The sequence below is a fragment of the Anopheles maculipalpis genome, chromosome 2RL, assembly GCF_943734695.1.
Source record: "Anopheles maculipalpis chromosome 2RL, idAnoMacuDA_375_x, whole genome shotgun sequence".
NCBI lineage: Eukaryota > Metazoa > Arthropoda > Insecta > Diptera > Culicidae > Anopheles > Anopheles maculipalpis.
The window spans coordinates 74,747,527-74,759,685 of record NC_064871.1 but is presented as its reverse complement, the minus strand read 5'-3'; the positions used below and the strand labels follow the sequence as shown (position 1 = coordinate 74,759,685).

At 46.6% G+C, this 12,159-nt stretch overlaps 2 protein-coding genes across 2 annotated transcripts in view; both read right to left on the bottom strand.

Annotated features, from left to right (window-relative positions):
• LOC126567469 (cytochrome P450 6g1-like) overlaps positions 1-12,159 on the bottom strand; it is a 243,540-nt gene that overhangs the window by 184,722 nt on the left and 46,659 nt on the right. The gene's annotated exons all lie outside the window — the stretch shown is intronic.
• Positions 1-12,159, bottom strand: part of LOC126556500 (uncharacterized) — a 518,397-nt gene that overhangs the window by 463,889 nt on the left and 42,349 nt on the right. The window lies entirely within an intron of this gene.

Sequence of the window (12,159 nt, the reverse complement as noted above, 5' to 3'; positions counted from 1 at the left end):
ACGGTCGTTGGTGTAGGATAATTTTATTAACATCCACCGCTGCAACGGACGTATGGCTTCGATTGCGCAAAATTGCCACAGCATTGCAGCAGTAATGGGGTCTCGTGGCCGAGGCCGCCATAGGCATCCCGATGTTGTCCCCTGCTTAACACCGAACAATGCGCTCATGCCAGTATGTCGCCAAGCCCAAACCGTGCCCACTGGCAAGATGGCCAGTGCCATAAATCGCATACCCAGCTCGGGATTCGAAACCTCGGGAAGAAAATTCACTTCCAAGACACGATTGGTTTCCAAGGTTTATCCCGCTTCTCAGGGCTGCCGCCAGGTTAGGGTGACACCGTGGAGCAACGCATGTGGGGCGATTCACCGTTCGAGGTCAGTTCAATTGCGTCGCTTGGTACACGGTGGATCACACGCAGCATAAATGCCGCAACGCGTCTGGACGCCATTCCCACGTTTGGCACGTTGCAGTGGGCACTGGAAAAGTGGCCAACGTGGCAGGGACCGTGCAGAGTGTATGCAGTAGATCCGAGCTCTAGTGCCAGTATTACTTTGTTGAACTCTCACCCTGCCGTCCCGAAGAGTCCAGTACGGTAAAGGACTTCGCTCTTGGTCCAGAATTCTCATTTTCCATTTCTTATGGCATTCTCTCCCACTCTTTAGTATCCTGATTCTCTTTCCGAACATGTACCCATTTTCTCGCACCAGTACCACGTTTTTTTGCAGTTTCGCAATGACGTGCTTTCTTTGCTGATTGGAAACACCGTTTAGCTAACAATCAACAAGTTCTCCTCGGAGAATACGCTCCCCGTAGCACCATGGTGTATACGCGTCGGTGCTGTGGAGCCCTCCCGAAGGCACCCAAAATGCGCATGACGTCGACAGCATAGCGTAGCGCTTTTCGCCACACTACGCCAATGCTTCCGTTAGCGCACCAGAATGCGCACAAAACGGTGGCGCCCTAGCGTCCTAACGCTTTGCTAGTGCTGCTCAGGAAAAACGGAACGGCTCCAGCCACGGGATGATGATGATGATGTTTGTTTTGCTTTGCGTCTTTTCCTGCAGCTCAGCTTTTTCGTTCTTAGTTGCTTCTTACCTTTCGCCATTCTGCTGTAACCCTCAGCTGCGCTAAAAATAGAGCCACGCAAGGCAGCAGCCTCTTCATCGCGTGTCCACACGAATGCTCGAAGTGGTCCTCACAATTGACTTCGTGGTTAGGTAGGAACCCTGCCCAGAAGAAAAAGGGTTTGGGGAGATCCGAAGAATCCATCCCAAGTTGGGCAACGGAGCAGAACCATCATCCATCAAGCAAATTTCCTCGCCCAAACACTGTTTGCCTCATTTCTCACGAGGATTTTCCAGCTGAAGGATCACATCCAACCCACCCAAAACAAAGAAAATGGCAGATAACTCAGCATTACAGCTGCATAGTACTTTTTTTTTGTAAAAAGAAAGCAAAAAGCTAGAAAGACTGGGAGGACATTCCATTTCATAAGCAAACTGCAACATCCAACATTATTTGCCGCAGCATTACGATCTCACTGGCGCGCAAACACACACACACACACTCAGACGGTAGAAAAACACTGCATTGACAACATCTGACGCGCGGGTCCTTCGTCAAAGAATGCATACGCAACCTACCCATGCGGGTCGGGTTTCTTTTGGGTGAGGCGCATTACTAGCGACGACCAGTTTCTACGCGCCTGTCCCAAACCCGGCGTTCCCCCATTCCTTCTCCAAAAACCTGCTCTCCCGCCCCCGGTCCAGTTTGGCGTTCGGTTGCGTCGTCTCCGTCCAGGACCTCTGCATTTTCCGCAAAGTTTCCCGCAATGGTAGCGTCACGTCTGCTGCAATACGGCTGGACGGTGCGCTTAGCAGGGAGGATGGCACACGGTTGCGCCACCGAGCTGTGTCTTGCCGTGTCTTCTAGGACTGGGGATTGTGCTAACGGTGGTGAGTTGTTGATGTTACGTGCTGCCGCTGCTGCAGCCGAAGGGTGTTTGCTGGCAAACTAATCAAATTAAGCCCCGTATGCCTCACGAGGGCTGCACTTGATCCTTGTCAGGCTCAAGGTTAGGGTAGGTGTTTTTGATTTGTTTCACCGTCGGGTGGCCGGCAGTCGGTATACACGTCCATCCGGTCGGTCCTTGAAGGATGGTTCCTGCAGATGATGATGATAATGGTGGTGATGGTTTAACCAGTGTTTTTGACAGTTTCCAGGAATACTTTAGTCGCATCAGTATTCAAGAGGTCTTACGTAAGTAGCCAATAAACAGACATGGCCAGTTATGGTTGTGTTTTGTAACAGTCTTAATTCGTTTTATTGTCCTTCAGTTTAATATTTACCATGCGTTTTATATTCAAGCTTTATTTGTATTGTTTGTGTTTCTCTTTTGTTATCTGTTTATAGTTTTATAGTGTGCTTTTATGTTGAAAATTGAGTACTTCTAAAATCAGTCATAATGTATATATTTTTTGTTTTGTGTTATACTCTCAAGAGGGTTCCAATCCCATTCGAACAGTTCTCCCATACTGAGGCCTAACTCGCCAACGACGTGGTATCAATGGGTCTAGAAATTCATTCGATGACAGACATGACCTAAAAGGTCCTTAACCCAGGAAGAAGAAGAGTTTAAAGGAACTAGTTTCTAATACCGGTGATCTACTCCTTGCTTGTTTTCGCCAGTTTAACAGCGCTGCTAACCTCTTCGATTTCTCTATGTCCTTGTCATCTTTCCGCTTCTGTCTTTCTTCTTATAATACAAACTGATCTGCTGTGCTCTCTGTTTATTGTGTGTTGATCCTCTTTTTTAAAGCCTAGTCCTTCTTTTTGTGTATGTTTTTCCTCTATGTACCTTGGTCTTGAAGCTCTCACTTTTGGGAGGCCTTGAGCTTTCTTGAATTTCTTGAATTCCTTGAATATACTTGTTGGTTAATAGTTAGTCCAATGTTCTCGAGTCTAGGTGAGCATCTTGAAGTGTCAAGTCGATGGTATAATTTTACAAAATATATTCTAGACAGGCTCACGTAAGGGCAGGACATATCTAGACATCCTTCCAATAATAAAAATCAATACAGACTTTGGCGAAATATGAAATAAAGTATAGTAATAAATTAAATATAGAAAAAATATCAAAAAATCCTCAAATGCATCGCTGCTCTACAAGTTTGCAGCTGCATGTGTAATAGGAGGTCCACCAGCCGAGTGTGAGAATTGTTTACATCGAATCCGAAAGCTCCACCGCTGGCACCGGAGGCTCGCTCGCATCATCATTGTTCGCACACTCACACCAGAAGAGAAACCCCCACACGAAGGCAACAACAGTTTTGGTCAACGTTTCTGCCGAGATGCGGAATCTCATTTTCGGGGTTTTTGCCGTTGTGTGTTGTTTTGCGGGATCCTGCCAAGGAGACCAGGTCACACGGATGCGCGGAGGGAAAGGGGATGCGCTAGGGGTATGTGTGAGGAGAAAGGGCGCCCCAGTATTAGTCTCCGATGCTTGTGTGCCGACCTGATGTCGGTACACGGATGCAAACGGCGTGTATGTATATGTATGTCATTGAGCGTGCCTTTCCCTGGAATCTAAAATAAGGTTATCACGCCAACCTTTTTCCCTCCCGGGAGCGAACCGAACCCATTTTGCGTCAGCAATTTGTAAACCTGTAGGCCGCCCCCTCCCCGCGTGTGTTTAGGAACGAGTGGAGCAGGTTGATAATTCATTTGGTGAAGGTGCTTTGCTAGGGAAAGCTGCTCTTTTCCCCTTCTTTCTCTCTCTCTCTCTCTCTCTCTCTCTCTCTCTCTATCTCTCTCTCTCTCACAGTGTACGGCATGTTCGCATGCTCGGTTTGGACCTGTTGCGCGCGTTTACACTGCAGGATCGCAAAGCTGGGCGCCTCCATCGTGGGGAAAATACTCGACCCCTGGGCATCGTTTGATTGATCAATTACAATGGCTGGCAGCGATTCGCGTCGATGCTGATCGATCGCTGCCGGCATGTATCGTTTTGGGACCGATACGACCAGACATTACAGCCCGATAACAAGCAATAGCTGAGACCGCACACCAACGCACACACGGTGCTGATAAGGTGCGGTTGAAACGAATGATACTTGCCGATGATGGTGATGATAGTGTGCACGTTGGGTGGGTGTTGGGACCCAGGTGAAGATGCAAGAAGATGGCCGAACGGGGCACAAATGAAACATTTTTATCGATAGGTAAGGGATGATAAAACCGAACCACCCAATAAAAGGACGGCAAACTTTAGAAGCGTTACGAAAACAAGCGACAATCGTAGCAAGCTTTTTTTGCTTGCAAAACATCCGCTTTGACAGGAGAAATGTTTACTGTCAAAGCTACTGTCATTAGGCGTTTGTCGGGGGGAAAACAAATGCCCCAACACAACTGTCTCGCGTATTTGGCGTATAGGCAGCATCCCTGTATTGCCCGATACTTGCTGTTGTATTGTCTCCACCCCACCCCCTCACAACACCCATCAATTCTCACCCTCTCCTCACACACCCCTAACAAAAAAGAGGGTAAAAACATAAATCATCGCGAAGGCAAGAAAGACAATAAAATTATCACCATTTACCCCGTACACACACACACGCACACACAAAAACACGTGCGTGTGTCACGGCGCAGAGTTATCTGCAGTGAAGGAAAAAGCATCCACCTGTTCCGTAAAACCGGGGAATTCACCATTCTCCCCTTAATTGCGGTGGTGTGTGTAGGCGTTGGCGCCTGCTTTGCTTCGGTTGCCGCGTCAAAAATCGTTCCGCTATTTTGATGAAAGCCTCTCCCAACCACCCGACCACCCCAACTCTCCTTCGCTTAGTGGACGCACACTGCTTCTGGTAGTAAAAGATGATCCCGTCGGCAGCATTCCATATGCGTCTGGGTGTGTGTGTGTGTAACATCACGGTTGGGGCGATTTTTCGCATTGCAGGTACTGCTGCGCCAATCGGAACGCCCGGTTCGGTGCCACCAACACACGTGCACACGCATCGGTTGCGGACGCAGTACAAAAAAAAGCCGGTTGGGTGTCGCGCGCGCGTCCACCAATGTTCGAAACTCGCGCGACGCGACTACGTCGATCCAAGCGAAAAGCCACCCTTCCCCCCACACCGCACACCCCCCACCCCCCACCCCCCATGGGGAGGGATGTAAGATGAGCAATGGAGATATAGCATTGTACACATGGTGCGAGAGCCGAACATTGCGAAGCAAATGTGTGTAAGGGCTATAATCTCCCGTTGGTGTATCCGCAACTCTAGGGCCTTGGGTGTAACAATTACTATAACGCTTTAACGGGGGTGGGGAAATGGGAGTACCGGCGGGGAGTACACTAATTCCATCCGCTCCTCTTTGCCAACGTTTCTTAGCTATAATGGGTGCTAAACGTCAGAGTAGTGAATAGCACCATGGAGAAAGAAAAAAAAGACATTCGCTCTCGAGAATTTCTCATCCACCAAATGCTCCATTTTCCCGTCCCCTTTTCGCACTCTCACACACACAACCACCCACTTCCCCCCCTCCAACTACTGGACTGGTTTGTTGTTGATGGAAGCTGCCTACTGTGGCGAGGGCTAAATACCCGCAGAACTGCTACTGATTTTTCCCCGAGAACCGGAACGAGCCGACAAAGATGACTAAGCGCCACGGAAGCTACTCTCTTAGTAGTCGCGCCCCAAGCCGCACCAAAATCTGGTCTCGCTCGGTTGGTCTGCTGGTCTCTCTTGCTCGGGCTAGCGCTCTTCCCATGCAGCACTGTCTCCGTGCTATGTAAAGATGCTGCGACGATGCTACGCCATGTGTCCCCACCAAGCGCGAGGAGGATTTCCGCACAGTTCGTAGACCCAGCGTGTGTGACACCTCACACTGGCTGGGTCACCCATGCCGGGCAGGAGCGTAGTTGCGGACTTGCGGAGGCTAATAAAAAGAGCGATAAATTGTGAGATTTTACTAGGACAGTGCTGCAACTTCATCTAACGACTGGCAGCAGAAGAAAGGCCGAAAGGCTCGTCACTAAGCACCTACCTTAAGCAAAGCCTGCATGGGCTTAGGGCATCGTTAGCGTATGAAATATGGCTTACCGCTGAGGGGGATTTTTTTTTAAATGATAAAGTTTAAAAACTTCATTGCTTTCACTCAGTTTTTTTCATGATCTTAAACAGTGATCAATTAACGATTCGCATAAACCATTTAACATAACGATCATTCCAATTAGCAAACACTGTGCACCTTTTAAGGATGCAAACTTTTATTTAACGAGGTGGTATCGTACTTCTTCCACAGATGCCTTAAAACAAAATACGCACTGGAAACCCAGATAATGATCTTCCACTAATCAACTCCCTCTCCGGGGGCTCCGCACCGAGGAGGACACACCGGGCTGGATCAAACCCCATATTTCACTCCACCTTGACCGGGGTGTCCTCTCCGAGCCATAAATATTAATATCATCACCCGAATGGACGGTCCCAACTGTAGGCATCAGTTCGGTTCAATTATACTTTAGCCGTTAGAAAAATGGCTGTAATAAAGATAACAGCAATTATGGCCGGGCGAAGGTTTTCTCTTTTTTTTTCGCTTTAAATTAAACTTACCCATTATCAGACGATTGTACGGCGCCCTTGCTCAAAGCTTTGTTTAACAATTATGAACAATACACGCCTTAGGGTGACAGTTTTTGGGAGCTTTTTCCGTGCTTTTAAATTGACTTTCAGTTTTAGAGAAAACCATCAAAACCAATAGCCAATTTTGGGGGATTGAAAAGCAACCATAAAATGGGAAATTGACTGACCCAAGCAGGTTTCGCCCAAGAGAAAAAGTGAGAGAAAGAGGACGAGTGCAAGAAGCATGGGAAACACATTTTTCAATTATAGCGGTCAATCAACAATCAACGGTCGTTGGATGAAATGCACTTCACAGCTTATCAATGGCGAAGTGTGAAGTGTATCATTTTTTTTTTTTTTTGCTGATAAGTGCACTAATCGCGCCAGGAAGGAGATAGCTGACAGCGTGTTGATGAAATAAGAGTGGTAAGGACTCCTCACGGAATGCCAATATTATTTCGAGTTGTTTTCGAAGGTCGTTAATATTTATTTTAAATGGAAATGTTTATTTTAACTATTTGAATGTTGTGTGAGTTGAAGAATCAATTTTAATTTTATTCGTTTGAGTAGTAGAAATGATGCAAAAATATTTTATTGCAGAACATTTTGGCTAAAGAGAACTTAAAAGCTTTAGGCAGTAGTATTGTTTCTGATAACTTTTTCAGGGGTGGTCCGGTGATAGAGGTGACGTCGGAGCGCATCTCCACATGGCAGGACCGGAGTTTAAATCCCATCCAGACCGTTCCCCCCCAGTGGGGACTGACTACGTGGTTTCCAAGAAGTCTAGTAAGCTGTGACGGATCTACCTATGGTCGCAGTTGTGGAGCGCCAGAGTCCTCGGCGAACAGATGGAAGGGGTGGGTGGGTTCCTCATTGGCCATAAATCCCTTAAACACTCTGTTCCAGCTTGTACTTTTTATTTTGATATGCCTCGATATCCATTTCGACAAGGACCTTGATCCCCTACTACTAGAAAGCCAATCGATTGCCGACGGCATGACCTTGTAGGTCGTTAAGCCAAGAAGAAGATAACTTTCTTAGATAAAAATAAATCTAGACTCAATTTGGATCGCGATTAAGGTAATAATAAGAACCAGCCAAATGACCCGTAACTGATTAGTGGGAAATCTGTTGGATCGATGACGGTAAGTTATTTTTCATAAACGGCGTCGTCTGCATGGACATACATGGAGCTCGAGCAACGTATAACAATGTCCAACTTGTGCAGGACTTCCAACTTGTCGTTCGTTTAGTAGTATGCTATGGTCCCTTTAAAGTTTAAGATTTACTAAAATTAGTTCACCAGACAACTTTGCCTTGTCTTCCTAATTTATGATCCATTGATATAGTCATACGCCTTTGAATGGTAGGAATATGTTCCAGGAATGGTAGGAATCTGTGAGTCTATCCAACAAACCACACTAAGACCTTGATCAGCTGCTTAGGGACCTAACTTCCACTTCGCTTAGGGCTTCCGAGAGGCTAAAAATGCCACTAGTTACGGACTATTTTAGTTCTGGCATAGCTGCTCCAAATCTTTTCGAATGTACATTTAAAACAAGATACACAACATTATGGATTTAAGGGTGCATCACTGAGATAAAGGGGATTCTCAGGATTTGTTTTGAGTTTAAATATTATATTTTTTATTTTACAATTAGGCTATCACTATTACAATCTTGGCTTAACGAGCTCCTCTACTAGGTCAGGTCAGGCCGGCCATCGAATGGGTTACTAGACTCTCCGATACCAAGTAGTTGGATAGTCAGTTCCCACCACTTGGGGATTTGGTCTCCGGTCCTGCCGTTTGAATGACCTTCAGGGTTGAGCACGTCGCGTAGACATAGCCAGGTCGCCATTACGTTTCCAGGAAACTCGGTCTAAGGCTGCTGTCCTCTATCCACGGCTCCAATGATGACCTACTCTATATAACCAAGTCATGCCCATATAGTTCCAAAAGTGTGCTAATCTCATCACATTAAAGTGTCACAAATTACCATTTACTTGGTTAAGTTATTGACTGTGGAGGAACACACTCTATACTGCATCATCATTACATCAAATTGCTGAAATAATTTTCCAAATCGCGATAGCCGAAATTACTCCCACAACAATGGCACAGTTGAAAGATCGCTTAAAAAAGATTTTTTTTTTGCAAATTACGTGTAATTTAAAATAAATTACTTCCACTGATACCTTCATCCAAAAGCTAGAAAACAAAAATTAATAATAAAAATAATGTTCCTGTTTAAACTGTTCCGGTTAAATCGATTCCCTAGCACTTACAGTTCCTTTATCTTTGATTGCTACATTGCAAACAACCAAGCACGTAATGGCATTGCTTATCAACATGAGAATCCTTCCATTCCATTCGCAGCACATACATACACAACCAATTCCAATGCTATTAGCTCGCAGAATCCAGATTACTATCCCCTTTTGGTTTATGAAACATGTAATAATTCTCAATTGACAGCTAATTTGCGCGAAATTTGCCCAACAGTTACAGCGCTTGGAGGAATGAACGAAAGATTCCTTTTTTTTTTGCTGCTGTTTTCGCTTCCCGTGGCTGTATTACGTCAGTGCGCGATTCCTGACTCATGTACGGCCCATTATCACCATTAGCTAATTGATTGTAGACTCGACTCGAGTCACTACGGCTGTTAGCGGTCGTTATCGAAGCGTCACGATCCAGCGACACCTGATCTGTCCGATTGGAAATACGAGCGTCCGCATATCAGTAAGTTAGCTTGTGTATATGCTTGGGGATTGATTTGCACCAGGAAGTGGGCACGATTTATGATTTTTATACATAAATTTTAATTTTAAGATATGTAATTATGCTGATGGATTTCAGAGCAAATATCCAACTTTTTTAATACTTGACCCTGATCATAAGATCTTTGGATAGAGCGGTCTGGTGCTCTAGTTGGTATCGAATCCCGTCTGAACCGTCTCTTCGTATGCAGGATATAATCAAGTCACAAAAGAAGTCACAAAAATGGCCGTCCAAAACCCCCTCGAGGTCCTACAGCTAGAAGCAGGTCCTCACCTGCAAAAGCTCATCAATTTGTGACCCGGCCCTTAATGATTCGAGACACACCTTTAACAGGGTTGGACGCGTAGAAGGGCCACGAAGAAATGCACACCAAATTACATTATCGTGGGCCCCACTCCGGTGCATGACCGGAATTTCGCAGTAAATGGGATGAAAGATGGTTTGCGCACCGGTTCAAAGTGTTTCCCCTTCCCAAAGTATTTCCCAAAGTGTTGAACGCGTTGACCATGAACAGAGCGCGGTGCTGCATCCAACCGTGGCCCCAAAAAAGACTTTGGACCGGTAAGGCGAAACACGTGAAACCCCAGAAATGCCCAAACGTCGCAATCTGACACGCACTCATGCACACACACTCACACACACATAAATGCAGTCAACGCACTGTTGGACTGTTCAAATGATGCTATTATAATGGAGAGAAAAGAAATTGAGCCTAGAAGAAGCGAATAGACCGAAGTCGTGAAACACGTGAGTAAGCCCGATGACTACTGCAGAGTCGTTATGGAGGGCCTTAGGTTTTTTTTTTGTTTTTTGGACTTTGCTAACCGGATACGGTGACCGGTGTGAAGCGCACCTGGTGGGAATACCAAATAGGGAGCCACAGCACAGGTCAGGCATGTGCGTGCGCGTAGTGGTGTGCGTAGGTGCACAACTGCACAATTCGCCGCAATAAAACAGAAAACCAAAGGCAAAAAGGAAAGAAAATAATCAAACGGACAACTGCGCCACCACACTGTGGCGCCGTGCGCGAGAAGCAATAGGGAAATGGGGCACAATGTTTATTAGCGGCCGTTTTGGGTGAAAGCTCTAGCGCACCGCTGGCCGGTCCGGCTGGCGCTGGTCCGGGTGTTGACTGGGACAATTTTGCCCCCCGAACACCCCTCTTCGCACACGGCCAGTTGAAATGTGTGGCCTACTGCGAGCTTGTGTACGTGTGTGTTTGTGTGCGCAGGAGTGTACGCAGGGATAGGGATGCGATGGAGGCGCCCAATGGCGAACCGAAGCTAACGAGACGAGCCCCAAAAACGCGTTGTTTTATCGAATATGTAAAGAAGGAAGCGAACTTTTGTGTGCATTGCGACATTTCTGCGCAGTAATACGAAGGCGAAACCTATCGCCATCCTGGAGCGGTACGCATACAGGCGCGTACTAGCAGAGAGAACCTACTGTGTGTCCTCGCGCTTGTCCAACACCGGGAGTTTTGGCATCGTACCAGCGATTTTCCAACAGCTCTTTCTCTCTCGCACTGCTCTCTCCGGCACATTTTGCTTCATGCATGCAAAACCCCGAAAAGGATACATCGTGGTAGGCGAATTTTTGGTGAGCGGTGAGATATCCTGCAGAGTTTGCAGGAAAACTGCGGCGTTCTTCTTTTTGCATACATCGCCATGGCAGCCAACCCCATGTACAGACACACACACACACACGGACAGAACAGCACTGGTTGTTGCTCTGGTGAAAATGGATGAACTAGCAGCCGCAGGAGAACACGACACCGTACACACGCTCGGCATTTATTTCTACCAGCTCCGTATGTTGGGGATAGATCTAGTTCGTGAGGCGTTTGAGCATTCCGAGAGCAGTTGAATTTGAGTCGTCGTGGAAAACGGTTCGAAGGAAAAGTCTCGGTTACACACAGCGTGCTCTACGTGAGTCTTCGAACCCTCTCGTTGTTGACGGAACTTGGCGTATGTTTTGTATCTCCTAAGTGCTGATGTTTGTGAGACATTTGAGGCAATTTAGCGTGTGATTTTCTCTACGAATTCGGCTCCGATTTCTTCATTTAAAAAATTCTATTCTAGCTCTATTTCAGTGTTTCCTCATGCAAACGTGGACCTATTCAAACTTTTGAAAAACGTGACAACACTATTGGAGATACAAAACAGCATCGTCACTTTAGCATTCCCTAAACGTACAAAAAATCATATTTACGAAAATTGTAACGTGTGTGCTTTGTTTTCTTTCTATTTCTCACCCCTTCCTCACCCTATCTGCTTCCAGTTACCCACCCGTCCCGAGTGTTGTAAAGTCGCGAAAATTGTAATCTGCCACCAGTGTTGGTAGTTGTTTTCTCCTCCGTGTGTGCGGTATTTCATTACATCCGTGGTGTTGTGTAAGTGTGTGTCCGGTTTTGCTTTGAGCGCGCGCGTGTATTGTGTAAGTGTGCATTAGTGTTGGTTTGCCTGGCGCCTCGCTATTCAAACCTTCCCGTAGTGCGTGAATTGACCTTCTCTTTCTCACTCTCTCCCTCTTTCTCTCTCTCTCTCTCTCTCTCTCTCGCATCCCATCGAAACATCCTAGTGTGCTTGTGTGCGTATCGCGTCGTCAGCGCAAAGTAACCGCAAAGCGAACAAAAAAAAAAGAACCGCGCTGCATCGGCGAAACACGGGAGCCGTCAAAGGACGCTGAAGAAACGAACCCGCCGTCATCAACCGAAACCCGTCGACCGAGAAGAGAGCGAGAGAGCGTGTGTTCGG